We start from the raw sequence: 16,393 nt of genomic DNA on the forward strand, positions 1-16,393 counted from the left end.
CAGTCCCAGCTAACACAAGCAGTCACGTGGTTGTATATAGCTTGTATATAGCTTGAAACGTCTGATTGTAAACACCCTGCAACAGGCCAGAGAGCATTCTCTGAGTGATCTCATCAACACAAGTATACATCAATCCTTGAGGACCATGTCCACCCCTGGATGTAGTTTGTTTATCCTCGACATGATAGCATCTACCAGCAGGACAATTCAATCAATGTGTCACGCAGCTCGCAGTGTATTCGTGTGTTCGAAGAGCACCAGGATGAATTTACCGTACTTCCCTGGCCAGTAAACTCCCCGGGCTTAAACCCAATCGAGAATCTGTTGTTCCACCTCGATCGGGCTGTTCACGCTATGGATCCTCAACTGGGAAACCCAGTGGCAGATGGCCACGGCTCTGGAGTCGACGTGGTTCCATATCCCTGTTGTTAAATTCCAAAAAATTCAATGACTCTCGTCCTGCACGTCTCGCAGCGGTCCGCCTGCAAAAGGTGGTTACTCAGGCTTTTGACAGGTGATCACATTACTGTTAGTCAGTGTATGATATTTTATTTGACTGTTCATTTTATTTAGTCTAATAAAACACGTAACATATTCTTATTTCTTTATTAATGATAATCCTTAAACAAAGAAATTTCCTAAAAAGAGCAGGGCTATAAATATTTATGAGAGAACTTATTTTTACACTGCTGGAGAACTGCAAATACTCAACCAACCGACAGCTGTAAGTCTTCTGAATATGTCACGAGAGAAGGGTCTGTTACAATATACAAAATTATACAGATCTTAGTGCCATCACACTACTCTCCCCAATTGTCAAAGAGTGCAAAGGCGTTTTATTGAGAGCGCCGAAGAAAAGGTACGTGTTAATTGAATTAAACGACCATGCCGCCGTTGCTAAACTAGGGGATCCAAGGTTTACAAAACTGCTTTTTCAATATCTACCAGCATGTGGGCGAGCCACACAAAAACTAAAAAATTGTGGTTTTTGACCAACAAAGTAGCCCAATTGAAATGGATGAATATTTTGCTTCGTCTACTACAACAAACAAATACAACTTTTGGAAATATGAGAAACAGTTACCGAACGGGCGTAGAAAGAAAAAGGAAACCCACCAAAGAGACAAAGTATCTCTGTATTAGTCAAACCCTGTATTATCCTTAAAAAGCGGCCCATTTGCACAATGGGAAGACATTAAAGTCATTTTCCGTCTTTGAACTAATTTGCTCAACATTATCTTATCGTCGTTGCTTTCAAAAGCAACCATGACTAGCGATAAACTAAATCCGATACATGTATTTTTTTTTCGATCTGAGTAAGTACAGAAAGAATGGTTCGATTCTAAAAGTAGTCCATGCCTGTACCTTGTCCTCCAAGGTCACCTGACCTGAATCCCGCGTATTCTTCCATTAAGACGTCATCGCAGAAGTGAAATGTACAGCATTTCATCGATACGGTTGAAACCGCGGAGCTACTGCACAGTGCATCGTGTCGCCTTACTCCATTAGCATGTGCAAATATATTTGCATGTACGCGCCCATATGTGTCTTTATCTTGCTCAGGCTAACTCTAAGCGAGACATACGGTGGTGAAAGCCCAATGATTTCGCAGTCTTCTTCCACTGCAGGTTCCCTAAATTCGTCAGACAGAATTTCACCAGAACCATATGGACCTTCTTCCAAGGATTCCCATTTAAGTTCTGTTGCATTTCGGTATCGGCTACACTGTCCTGATGGACTGATCGGAATGGAACGAGGAGATCCTCCGTAGACTCGACAAGGAAATGGGACAGAATAATGGGACATCTGCTAAGACATCACCGAATGACTTCCATGGTACTAGAGGGAGCTGCAGAGGGTAGCACTGTAGAGGAAGACGTGATTGGAAAGCATCCAGCAGATAACTGAGCACCTAGGGTGCAGGTACTACTCTCGATGCCTTTTGCCTTTCCTACTTGCTAACGGCTCCAGACAATGGAACAGTATTCAAGATTTGGTCGCATTAGCGTCTTGTATTGGATTCCCTTACATTTGTCCATACCCATTCCAATTATTCCATTTCCCTTTCCTAACCCTGATTTTAGGTGATCACCCCATTTCCTTTCACTTCTTAGTATTACGCAAAACACGTGTACGATGTCTCCACTAATCTTGTAATCGGATACTGTCAGGTTCTTTGTCTTTGTTATAGACGTTATGTGACATTTATTCACATTTAAAGAGAGCTGCCTTTCATTACATCAGCTAAGTTCCTTCGCGGACTGTGCAAGAGAACTTACTCCACTTCTAGTAACAACAAGTGGTACTAAGCGATTGGAAAAAAAGCGGTCATTCCATTTTTGAATAATATTCGTCGGTAAGTTCCACTTATTTGCGGGTCTACATCGCTGACGCCAGCATGTAGCACAGTTATGGAAAATATTTTATGCTCACACATTACAGTCTTTTCTAAGCAGGAAAATCTCCTCTACAGTGATCAACATGGGTCTGCAAACACAGATCTTGGGAAACTGAAGCCCCTCTCTTCGTCCATGACATCCAGGTCGCCGCAGAAATCAACGCCCAGGTTGATGTCATTTTCCTAGTCTTCCAGAGCCATCTGATACATTTCTTTATTGTCATTTAGTGAACAAGATGCCATCGTACAGATTAGTCTACAAGATTTGTAACTGGAGCCAGGGCTTCCTAGTCGATAGAACTGAATAGCTCGTTTTCAAAGGGATGAAAACGACAGATGAGGGACTAATTTCGGGAATACCCAAAGGGAGTATTACATGACCAAACCTCTTTGCAGTACTCGTGCGTGGTGCAGTGGATGGCGTTGTGGTCGTCCTACGCTCCAAGGTACTCAAATTCCAGTGAGACAGGAGTGAGCCAGAGGGCCTCCCAATTGGAAATATTTGGGCAAGCAGGGAAACCTGTCACAAATTTTGATCTGAACCGGGGACGCCAGGTACTTTGACTTATGTTCTTTGAATTGTACTAGTACCATTCCTTCATTATGTAGTCAAGGACACAATTAAAGTGTTGATAGGTCGTCTCCATGCCTTAATCCAGTTTCTACCAAGAATGATTCAGGAAGCTCAGCTCTGAACTTAATTTTCGAATTTGTATTTGTTAAGGTAAGTTTTATCAGTTTAATTAATTTTGTGTGGAGTCCGAAATGTCTCAAAAATTTTAATAGTGAAGGCCTACGGACAGAATCATTTGCTTTCTTAAAATCTATAAATGTAATTGAGAGAGGCTTGTTTCTTTGCAGTAATAAGCCATGGCACAAGGTCTGAAGCCTCTTTGATATTCCCCCAGTTCCTTATCCACTTGTTATTTGAGCATATTGTTCAAAATCTTGGAAAAAATCTTGTAGGTACAGTCCAAGAGTGAGATTTCTCTTTAGTTGTCTGGACCACTTTTGTCTCCTTTCATATGAAGAGGGTTAATTGTAGCATTAGTCCTTTCTTCTGGGAATTTTTGTTTTTCAAATTTTTTGTAAGATAATATGTAAAGATACCTGAGCTGTTGAAAAATTTCTGCAAACACTTGATTTTTACCAGATGCTTTGTAGTTTCTCATTTCTTTAAGGGCAATTTCTGTTTCTTGTACTGTGGGTAGGATTATATTTTCAGGTTCATCACAGTTCAAGAACTTATTGAATGCTTCTGCCATGATTTCTACGTTTTTCTTGTTGTTATGTGCTATTCTTCCATCTTTATTTCTCAGCAATAGTATGGGGGGCCTGTAATTACATAACTGTTTATCAAAGTTTTTGGAATAATGTCTCGAACTGGTTTCGTAGTAGTCTTCTACAACGGAACTCAGTAGCCTTTTGATATTGCCGCTTTGTTTTTATAGTAATTTGAGAGAATTTTTTTTCTGATGTTTATGAGGTTAGTTGCATTTTCTTGTGTTTTGTGAGTCTCAAATTTTGTCCAAGCTCTTGATGTTTCTCATCATGAATTTCATCACATTCCGTTGTCCACTATGCATTTTTTTCATTTTGCTTTCTTGTGACGGATTCTTCAGCATGTTGTTTCAAAATTGATATTAGTTCCTCAAGATTATTTGTTACTATTGTATTTGGTGTGTTTTTCTGATATTTATCATTTTTTATTAATTTTTGTGGGTCATGATTTCTACTATCTCCAATTGCACTCTTCTTTTCTTCCTTGATGGGGCGAATTTGATTTTGACCAGATAATGATCTGAACCTGTTTCTGTTCCTCTCAGTACTTTAAAATTTCGAATTTCTATATGATAGAATTTGTCCATCGAGACATGGTCCAGATGCCACTCTCCTCTTGTCCAATCAGGATGTTTCCATGCCATAAGTTTGCTTGGTTTTGTTTTTAAAATAAACGGATTTCGAGATGAGCTCATGTGTTCTGCAAATTTAAACGAGTCTTTGTCCGTTTCTACTAGTTTGTTTACATGGACCTCATTTTGCAATTATATCTCTGTTCTTCTTTTCCTTTCCCAGTTGGGCATTAAATTCCTCTGTTAAGATATTTACTGTGTTTTTATTGACTTGATTTATTGTCTGATCCACAAGATACCAGAATTTTTCTACTTCTTCAATAGTTCTTATTAGAAAATTTTTCTCATTGGTAAGGACATGGGCGTTTATGATAGTATAGGTCTTGTTTGTGGTTTTCAGAGTTAAAGTTGCGATTCGTGGAGAAATAGCTTTAAAATCAGTTACTGAATCCATAATTTTAATATTTACTGTAAATCCTGCTCCAAATTGTGGGCACTATTTCATAACACCATTTCCTGGTTTTCCATTGTAAATTCAATAACCTTGACATTCAAACGTCTCTTCTGTTGTATTTCTCATTTTTTGGAGTCCTCCTATTTTTAATGTTTTTTTCTGTCCAATTCATTTGTGAAGTTTTTTAGCTTTCCAGTTTCCAGTGAAAAGCTTATGTTATGCCTTGGAATGTTGTTGACGTGTTTAAGTTTCTCTGCCTCGTGATGACTGGGTGTTGTGTGATGTCCCTAGGTTAATTAGGTTTAAGTAGTTCTAAGTTCTAGGGGACTGATGACCATAGCTGTTAAGTCCCATAGTGTTCAGAGCCATTTGAACCATTTTTGACGTGTTTAAGTTTTATTTTGGCACTGTGTGCTTGATGAGAGTTGGATGATTTCAAATGATCCGATTCATTTGAGACTTCTTGTTTGCTACCCATCGAATCCAACGTAGTCTTCTCCTTCCCTACTTGGATAGACGGTGGAAATTTTCCTCTAAAAGATCTTTTCATGTTCGACTGTCAGAGGCTATTAAGCTGGAGAGGAGCAAGCCACATGGATGGCCACATGGATGTAAATCAGCCGCCACTAACATGTGGAACAGACTCTGTTGGTGTACCACCACTGACATTTGGAGGAGCCGTAGTGCCCTTGGTACAAGTTTTGGTCGCCACTGGGTATTTTATTTCCCCGGTTCCCACCATATCTGGTGAGCGTCCCCCCTATCCAATACCTGAGGAGGCCGCTCGGTAGGAGGATAGCAACTCCCCCCCCCCCCATATATATATATATATATATATATATATATATATATATATATATATATATATATATATATAAAATCATTGAAATTAAACTTATCTCATCAAAACGTTTAAAATCCATTGAGAAATTTCATACACATATAACAAAAATTCGGAAAATAGTTATTCAAATAACAATTAATATTTAATGTAACACGTTTTTAAATTGGATTAAAAAGTATAAAATAATTTTACATAGTTCCTCACAGATAGCTAACCCCATAGAGACAGCCCTAAAAATCTGTGCTTTCGAATTTTTAATAGCTACGGCAATAGTTGTAAGATTAATACCGAAAAACGTGGGAGGCATAGAATAGATAATAGTTAGGTGAACTACACATGCGTCAATTATGCGTTGAATGGGCCCCACGTTTTTAGCTACAATCTTACAAGGATTGTCATAGCTATTAACAAGTTATAAGCAGACGACTATCTGTAAGAAGTTAGGCATCAACAGGTAGGAGAAATTATTTTATAGTTTTCAATCCGTTTTAAAAACAACTAGTACAGAAATTTATTTTTATTTATATAATTAATTGTTTTTATTTATTTATTTCTTGCCAGTGTATCCCAGACAAAAATATGGAGGCCTATTGCTCGAAAAAAACATCTTTTTGTTTGACAAACGGCAGTGGTGGGCGGCTGTGTTGCTGGTGTGCAACCAGGCTCTGTTGTGTTATTGCGCTCGAGAAAGAACTACGCTTGGATGGCGACTGGACCCTAACAATCGATTCTTTTAAATGACAATTACAAAGTTAATTAGAGTGTAATGAATGCATTTTCATCTCTTGTGTATGTGTGTGTCTGGGTGGGTGGGTGGGTAGGCGCGCGCGCGCGCGCGCGCGTGTGTGTGTGTGTGTGTAGCAGAGTAAAATCGATTACTTGCTCGACATGTAATCCAGTGTCCCTCATGTTTCACTGTCAGAAGGTTTTGATTAAAATAAAGAGAGAAATAAGTGCTCGAACAGCAGCGAGAGAGAGACGCAGATAGACAGACAACAGACAGAACACAAAGAAACACACACGTTGTCGCATGGTAACGCTACATACCTCCCGCTGGAAACACCTACCAAAGCCGCCAAGAAAATCCGAAAACGATTACAAAATTAGGATTTTCGTTACTAGGGGTAACATTTGAAGTTTGAGCTCTCTGGGCCAAGTTATTAATTAGTGGGAAATAACACAAAATACAATCGGAAAAGCGTGGAAGGAAGTTAGGTTTTCTTTTGGATGCGAATCACAAGCTCGGATTGCAGAAGCATGTGAAGAAAATCGGTCTTGTCTCTTTCGCAGGAAACAACACGACGAGCCATTTGCCCTGAGCATTAGGAAAACCACGTATAACGTTAAGTCACGATTGTCGGACAGCGATTTCAATAGCTGTCCTTCTGAATACGAGTCTAATGTCCCATCTATACGCCACCTCCCTCAATAGTGGATTACAGAAGGAGCAGAAAAAAACCGGATTTTCTAACATCGTTACCCCATCACGTTACACAAAAGTTAATGACTTTAGAAATAGTTAACACACCAAAGTTATAATTCCAGCCGACAAAATACCACATGGAGAACACCAACGTCGATGTAGTGCAACCTATGATGGACTACGTCGCCATCGTAATTGTGGACAACGAAAACACAAGCAGTGACATAATTGTTGAACGAAGAAGAGGACTGTAATGCACTGTAGAGACACACCGTTCAAATGATGCACTCCAGTACCCATTAATATTTCTGCACGGAGAGGGCGGATATCATTTTAATTCCAACCAGAAACAGGTGTGGAAACAGACAAAAAAATCATCTCCAAGCAGTTCTATGCTTGCCGCTTAATGATCAGAGGCAATGAAACATACAGTCACATTCTCAGCACTCGCTGTTTATCCCAGCTACTCCTGGTAGATATGTATGCAAAAATAGAAACGAAACGGATGGTTTACATAAGGCTGAATCAGAAGAAACTACGCCCGGAAGAACACATCCACCTTCGAGACGTAATCATAAATGACATAACCATTGACGAAATTGTAAAAATCCTAATCTTACCCTCATCATGCACAGAAAATTCGACACACAAGCACGAACGTACTAAAGATTTATTGAAGGAGATGCTGGATGTATATAATCAAATTGCAAAAACGAGGAATCTCATATGGACATCCCACAGATATCGACAACATTACCCAAGCTGAATTTCCCAGTCCACAAGAAAATCTGGAACTGTACGTCATAGTAGTGGAAAACTTGATTAACGGACCATGCGGGCCATTAAACCCAAATTCTCCCTGTATGAGTACTGGAAAATGTACAAAGAAATACCCAAAATCATACCTGGACGACACCAAAACCGGAATCGATGTCTGTCCCAAAATCAGAATACGATCACCCAAAAACGGTGGCTTCCCAGCAAGAATACAAATACGAGACAGCTCTAAACTGGAAATAGATAATGAACGGGTAGTACCATACAACACACTACTTTCCAAAATGTTCCAAGTACACATAAACGCAGATTACTGCAATTCAGTGAAATCCATTAAGTATGTCTGTAAGTATGTGAACAAAGGCAGTGACATGACAATATTTCAGATAGCCAAAGACAACGAACAACAAAACAAAAACGATGAGATTCTCTTGTACCAAATGGGAAGATTCATCAACAGCAACGAAGCAACGTGGTGTGGTGCATTGTCGATTTTCCCATATCCGAACGCGATCCAGCTGTGCTACATCCAGCAGTACATGGGGAATGGACAGAGAGTTTACTTCACAAAAGACACCGCCAGGAAGACTGCTAGTGAACCACCTCACAAGAAAACATTAACATTTTTTAACAACTGCGCCAAACGAATCCATTCTCAAAAATATTACTGTATGTCGACCTCGCAATCTAATACGTGGAACACAACAAGAAAAATCTTTCAACGACGAAAATAAGGAATTCCTGTAGAAGATCAGCCAGGAATTTTGAAAACTGGTGCAGTAGGCTAAATATGCATCGTTCATTCGAACATCGCCGAATGACGGTTACCTGTGCCAGACGTGCAGAGAAGCATGCCAACTACTGAAAAAATAGAGCCACTGCGAATCAACGATACAAGAAGCATAACTCACAGCATCAGCTCAACAAATGAGAGACTTATTCGCCATAATTCTAATAACATGTAACCCATCGAATCTAAAACAGCTATGGGACTCCTTCAAAGAGAGTATGAATGGTGACATACTGTACCAAACCCGACAAGCTCATCGTGAACTGACCATCGGGTTCAATGACGACATATTCAATAAAACACTCATTGACCTAGAAGATAAATGTTTAGCAATAATCAACCAGACCTTAGTACAACTAGGGTTGCAGACACCACGAAAGGATGCCATCAGTGTGCCAAACTTCGAAATTACGAAGGAGAAAAGCTACAGCATCAACGAACTACTTCAGTAGATTGCTGACAACAAACCACTCCTCAATGAAAATCAAAAGTAAACGAAGAACATTAACATGGACCGGATCGAGACAGCACTGGCGGAATTATTTACTTGGACGTACCAGGTGGCACAGGGAAAACGTTTCTAATAAATTTAATGCTGGCGGAAATACGGGGGTAAACAACACATCACACTTGCACTGGCATCATCCGGCATTGTAGCCACACTTATAGAAGGAGGACGAACAATACGCGGTATGTAAAAGCTCAAGAGCGTATGGATGGGGTCAACTTATAAAGCAATCTAAAATTGTCTTCTGGGACGAATGGACAACGGATCATAAAAAATCACTCGAAGCCATATGCAAAACGTTAGAAGACCTGCGAGGAAACTCTTAAGTGATGGGAGGAGCTCTACTCGTTCTCTCAGGAGATTTTCGACAAACACTTCCAGTTATCAAATGTTCAAATGTGTGTGAATTTCTAAGGGACCAAACTGCTTAGGGTATCGGTCCCTAGACTTACTACTTTTAAGTCAACGTATCTCCTTTAATCAAGCGACTATTAGAAAAGAAAAACACAACTGCGACGATAATAAATGTCCTCTTTCCACGAAAATAGGTGCAGTCCATTTTCTTTTAGTTTTATGGGCAAAATTGATATAGCTTTTATGTTCAACTGCAGGATACAATTCGCATCTCATTATTTTGCGAATTATAGCGAAGTGTCCTGCCGATTACAGATGATCAGCAGACACATGTCCACCATGCGTAAAATCTGGGAAAAAACTGCAACTATTTTCCCGCAAAAACTACCGATCGCCGCAGGATGTCATCTTTATTTCGAAACTGTCATCAGAGTAAAGAAAAAGCAAGAATTTGAACTCTGAAAAAAATCTATATTAAGCAATTTCTTTCACCTTGATGGACAAATTACACGATATGAAGCGAGTCTCTCGCTATCAGTGTCTGTAAATAAACTGACAAGCACGTGTGTATTATCATACATTTCAGACTCGTGAAATAACATTAGAAAATACAATCTTCCACCCCCATTGGCCCACATGTCAGAAAACACACAATCATTTAACGTTTGACAACAAGAAGCTATAATTCAAGACTATGGAAGGTCCCCTTTTACGAATGCGATGCTATATCGTAGTAGAGTTTACGAAACAAATCGTGAGAGCCTGCTTCGCCCTGTGTAAACTAACTTAAGCTAAGAACAACACACAACCCTTGCCCGAGGGAGGACTCGAACCTCCGGCGGGAGTGACCGCACAGTCCGTGACATGACGCCTCAAACCGTGTGGCCACTCCGAGCGATTTCCAGTTATCCCCAAGTCAAAACCAGCAGACGAGAACAATTCATGCTTAAAAAAATCACGTCTCTGGCCACACATACAAATATAACGACTAACGAAAAGTATGAGAGCTGACCTATCGAAAGGCAAAACAACAGCATATTTTACTCAGCAACTTTTGCAAACAAGCGAAAGCACATATCCTACTGACCAGGCGACTGGCCTCATTACCCTCAACAGTGACCTCTGCAACACAGCCACTGCTGAAAACGAAGTCATCAACCAAATTTGTCCAATCACTGTTCACAAGTATATGAATTCTGACTGTCTGTCTGAAAAGGCAGTTTTGGCAACTAAAACAAATAAATGTTGTCGACGATATCAACTTTAAAATTCAAAAGAAAATTCCCGGAAAGGAGAGAATATAGAAATCGATCGACACGATGGTAAATTTTGAAGAAAGTCTGAACTTCCCTACAGAATTTCTAAACTCTTTGCCAGTACCAGGAATGCCATTACACTGCCTCCGACTTAAAATGGGATCTGTGATCATACAATTCAGAAATCTCAACGTACCAAAACTTTGTAATTGTAACAAGAGTAATCGTCAAACAACTATCGAACTACATCGTCGAAGCCCAGCGTATGACTGAAAATACAAACGACACACACTGGATACACAGCTTCGCTCCTGGAGTTGATATTAGACTGTGTGGTAGTTGGAATAAAGGGATAAACTTTAAAGTATAAGAGATAAAAATATTGAAAACACATTCTAACTATTTACAATACTATTTTATAAACAGCACTTTTCACTTTGTTATCCGGAGTAGATATAAACAAAATTTTCTAATTTCCTACTCGCGAGCAAGCTACGCATGGTTAATCGACAGAGAAGCAGGAGCCTTTGAGGTTGATTCAGCAATATTTCAACGTTTGTTCTCGCATTTTGTTAACTGTAAAACTGCAGGCTAATTTGATTGGAAATTGCAGTCTTTTAAATTGGAATGGCAGCTGAGTATAGTGTGTGTCGTTCGTACTTTCCAGTCATAAGTTCGGCTTCGATGATGTTATTCGACAGCTGACGATCGTCCTTTTTCCATTACAAAGTTTTATTTAGTTGAGATTTCTGAGTAGTATGATCGGAGATTCCATTTTAAGTCGAATGCAGTGTAATGGCATCCCTGGTACTTGCGAAGAGTTTAGAAATTCTTTAGGGAAGCTCACAATTTCTTCAACGTTTACTATCTTGTCCATCGATTTGTATATCCTATCTTCACTGGGAATTTTCTTTTGATATTAAAGTTGATATCTTTGACAATATTTGGTCAAAACTGCCGTTTCAAATAGTCAGTCCGGATTGGTATACTTGTGAACAACGTTTGGATAAACGTGGTCGATGAGCTCCTTTTCAGCAGTGGCTATATGGTAGAAATCAGTGTTGGGTTGAATGAGCCGATCGACTGGTCAGTAGGATATGGCCTATTTGTAAAAATTGTTGAGCAAAATGTGCCGTTGTTCCGTCTTTCGATAGCTCAGTTCTCATATTTTTGGTGGACGCAGTATTCGAATGTGTGGCAAGATATGTGATTTTTTTTAAGCATGCATTGTTCTCGTCTGCTGGATTTGACTTGGGAATAACCGGAAGTGTTTGTCGAAAATCTCCTGAGAGTACGAGAAAGCTACTCCCATCACTTCAGAGCTTTCTAGCAGGTCTTGTAACGTTTTGTATTTGGCTTCGAGTGATTTTTTGTGATACATTGTGCATTCGTCCCAGAAAAATCATTTAGATTGCTTTATAAATTGACACCATCCATATGTTCTTGACATTTTACACACCGCGAATTGTTTATCGACTATAACCAAAGGTAGCTGTAGGGCAGAATGGGCAGTTCGTCCTCCTTCCGTAAGTGTGGCTACAATGCCGGTTGATGCCAGTGTAAGTGCGATGTGTTGTTTACCGCCGTATTTCCGACAGCACTAAATTTATTAGAAACGTTTTCCCGGTGCTTACTGCTGCGTCCAAGGAAATACTCGTACAGTGGTGTTGTCGATCCGGTCCATGGTAACGTTGTACATTTCCTTTTGATTTTCTTGAGGAATGGTTTATTTCTTCTGTTGATCTCTTGGGACCCCTTGTCAGAACATCGAATGGACTTTCGTACGTTCTAGTCGCTGTTGAACTTACTTCAAAATTTGTTTCTTTCACTCCGTTACGTAAAGCCACTGGACGGTCTGTATCCAACGCCTTTGTTAAAAATTTCTTACGTGAAGTTGGCCACGTTGCTAAAGTCATTTCAGATAACGGACCGCAATTCAGATCTGCTGTTTGGTCACGCATGCTTCGGAATCATAAAATCAAACCTGTTTTTATTTCATTGTACTCACCACATTGAAACCCGTCTGAACGGATTATGAAAGAAATCAATAAGCTTTGCAGACTTTATTGTCACAGAAAGCATCAGCATTGGGACAGATATTTACACTTATTTCAAAATGTGCTGAATGAAATGCCTCATGATTCCACTGCTTTACCACCTACTCTTGTACTGAAGAATGAAGAACCACCGAACAGAATCAGAGAGCTTGTACCTTTCCCAAATACACGCAAACTTCGACAGAAAGACATAATTGATTTGGTTCTTAAAAATATAAAATCTGCAGCAGACAAAAGGAGAAAACTACACGGTAAAGCAAATGCAAAGAAATTGTATATTGGTCAGAAAGTTCTCATTAAAGCTCATTTATTGTCACATAAGAAGAAAAACTTGAGTCACAAATTCTTTCTAGTTTACAATGGACCTTACAGAATCCGACGTATACCACATGATAATTGCGTTGAAGTTGAAACTCTGCATACTAGGAAGAGTAAAGGTTTACACCACATTTCACATGTAAAACCGTTTATTGAAAGATAATCTGCTTTTTAACTTTGTCTTTGCCTTAAAACTTTTCACTTTACATCACTAGTATGTTTTGTCAGACTTAGAATCTGTTAACATGCAACAATGTTTGAGGTTAAATATCCAGTCAAGAGCCGAGAGAAATTATTTAAACAGAAATTACGAATGCATTGTTATAGTGAACAGACGACACAGTGTTGTTATTTGTACATTCTTGCTTGTTAGTTCCACTATCACGTAACTACTATAAGGATCACATACTTAGAACATATACCGGCAACGCTAATGAGATTTTCATGCAACATTTTGGTTTACTTGAAAAGACATTCTTTATTTGAAGTACTTTCTGTGGAATTAAAGATGACTTAGCATTTGGTTTCTTTGACAGCTACACGATTATATCACGACGCTACTAATGTGTGACACAATTTACATTGTTGATTTTGTGCTGTATCTGCTTTATATCTGCACAGTTGTTTCTGAATTCTTCTGGAAAGTAAAACATGTTTTAGTAGTAACTTTTGTGGTATAGCTACAATGAGACTGCCTTTTCCGTAGCACAACAATACGTTACAGCACAGTAGTTTCTTCATCACGGCAATAAGCGTAATAACTAAGATATCTATACGCAAAGCATTTCACTTCTGTTTATCATGAGGTAAGTACATTGGCTTCTGCAGAACTTAGCTTTCAGAGATGATCTTCCAACAAGACGCACAGTTTAGCGCTACAGTACACGTATTTGAGAGATTAATTTTGTACTTCAATCATTTATTTTTAAAGATATTTGAAGTACAATGATACAAAGGTTTTCCGTGATACATTTCATTCCACTGCTGTAATCTGTAAAACCTGAGGGTATAATTACATTAATCCTCAGGGGGTTACAAGGTTACTTTGTGCACCATGTGTGTGGCAAGCACAAGGAGCCCTAGCTAATATGGTATTTGCTTATACAACTTTTCACATCGGTACCATATTTCTCTAAGACAGAATTACACAGCTATTTGATCATTTAACTGAGAGATAAACATTTTTTTTACTACATCAGTGTCACATGTTTACACAATTACACAGTTGGATAACTTCACACTTATGAAACTGTATTTTGTCTGTACTGTGTGAACTGTTAATATTTTTTCGGAACCATTGTGATACTATGAGGGCTTTGAATGATGTATTTGGTATGGGATCATGATTTTTAAAGTACGTTTGAGGTAGATGACACTATTGAATTATTGGAAGAAGCTATGACGATTTTGAGAATTGACTGAGATGTTATGATATTATTATGACGACGATGTGTATTATGCTGTTGAGGTATGTTTATGATCAATAAGATGATGCTACCGTATATGAGGAATCTGATTATGCTAGTATTTATTATGATGAAATATTGAAGAAGTGTCGACGAATATGTTTATGTATAACAAGGTAAGGAATAATGAGTAGTGGTTAGGGACTCTTGTTTGTGGAGAAGGATGTTGGAAACCAAGAATTGTACTTTAAGAATTATGAAATGTGTGTACATGCGTGAATGTGTTACAATGCTGTCGAAAATTTTTTTGGACACTGTTATATTTATAGGATTTTATTTTCTACACATATGTAACGCAAATTCTCAACCTGTGAAAATATTTTCATATGAGACTGCCACTGTAGCGGAAACTGGTGTCGTAAATATTCCAATAAGAAAGTTAAGTGACCACCTTCACGTAATGAGTAGTGGGCACCCAGCTGCACGACAGTCGCCTGGGAAGAAGCCATTAGTTTGTGCCTTTCAGAGGCACAGGTGGAGAAAAAAAAAGAGGAGGCCATTATCCTCGCTACTGACATTCCTTTGTAGAAAGCATCGCAAATACGACACACTCAAACTTGAAAACATATGATTATACTGTTGAGCTCTTAATTTATGATATTTACTAAAATGCGTAATGAAATGATGAGAAACATTTCATGGCTATTGTCTTGCTAGTTGAGAGAAATGCCATATGGATTGCTTTAAGTATTTATTTACTCATTTTGTTTAATATCTAGTTTCTAGCTGCACTGCAGAATTGGTTAAAATAAAATTTAATAGATGTACTAATATAGTTATTTTGTGCCTACAGATCCAGTCAATAAGAAATTTATGATCTACCTCCAAGAAAACGAGGGCACATAAATAGATATTTCTCTTCACAGGAATTGCATAAATAATTTTTTTACGATTTGGTAACTTATCTGCTAGTGTAAGTTCTCGTGGTGCATCACTCTAGTGTTAAGATGTGACATAGGTAATAAACATGGCCATTTTTACTGTAATATTTTTTCTGCTTGAGCTTTGTCATATTTAGATATAAGTTATTGCATTTGCTGCTGCTCTTTGCCAGGCATAATGTTACTGAATTTGACTTTGTATTACTCTCTTAAGCCAGTTTTATTACTGATTTATTTTTATTGTCTGCTGCACATTGCCTTATATTAGTTGTAATATTGCAATTGCTTTGCTAATTTCTATAATGCTGCTTGCTTCGCCAATTTCCTTTTTTTTGTCATTGCTGTTTGTATTAATTGTTTTGTGCTGCTGCATTGCCTCGTCCCTTAGTTTATGCATCTGAGCTCAGTAGATTTACGTTAGCTTAAGAGGGAGTAGACTATATAAGAAACTGACTATGGACAATAGGGAAAGAATGCATAGAGAAGTCATACGAAAAAAATTTGGGCCAAAATGAGTATTGTACACTGAGAAATAATTATTTTGAAAGAAATATGAATAGAATACAGAAAGCAGGTATAGATAGGACTTTTTGGGATAATGATGAATGAAGGGAGATCTCCAAGAAGTAAAGAAAGTTTTGTTTGCAAAATACTGCAGTAAAACAAACCCTGTCCTTTCCTTTTGTATTATTCCGCTATATGTTTGTGTACCTTTGTGTATTTGTGTTCATCCTGTCTTTATGTGTTTATCTCATATTATTTATGTTGTAGAATTTTTCTAATACTCAGCTACATTCACTATGATGAGGAATACCGTTATCCTCAAATATAATTTGCATTAATAATATGTTATTTACTTTGTAAAGATGTTTAGACATTATTTATCTGTTCTGTTTTGTTGCTCATGTGTGAAGTTGATGTTTCAAAAGTTATTCTGATCTTTTATGTAGGTACTTATAATTCCTGTAACACTGATGTATATATATACGAAGACAGTAACTAGTTCTCGAAAGA

This window comes from Schistocerca nitens, chromosome 1 (genome assembly GCF_023898315.1).
Source record: "Schistocerca nitens isolate TAMUIC-IGC-003100 chromosome 1, iqSchNite1.1, whole genome shotgun sequence".
In the NCBI taxonomy this organism is placed as follows: Eukaryota; Metazoa; Arthropoda; class Insecta; order Orthoptera; family Acrididae; genus Schistocerca; species Schistocerca nitens.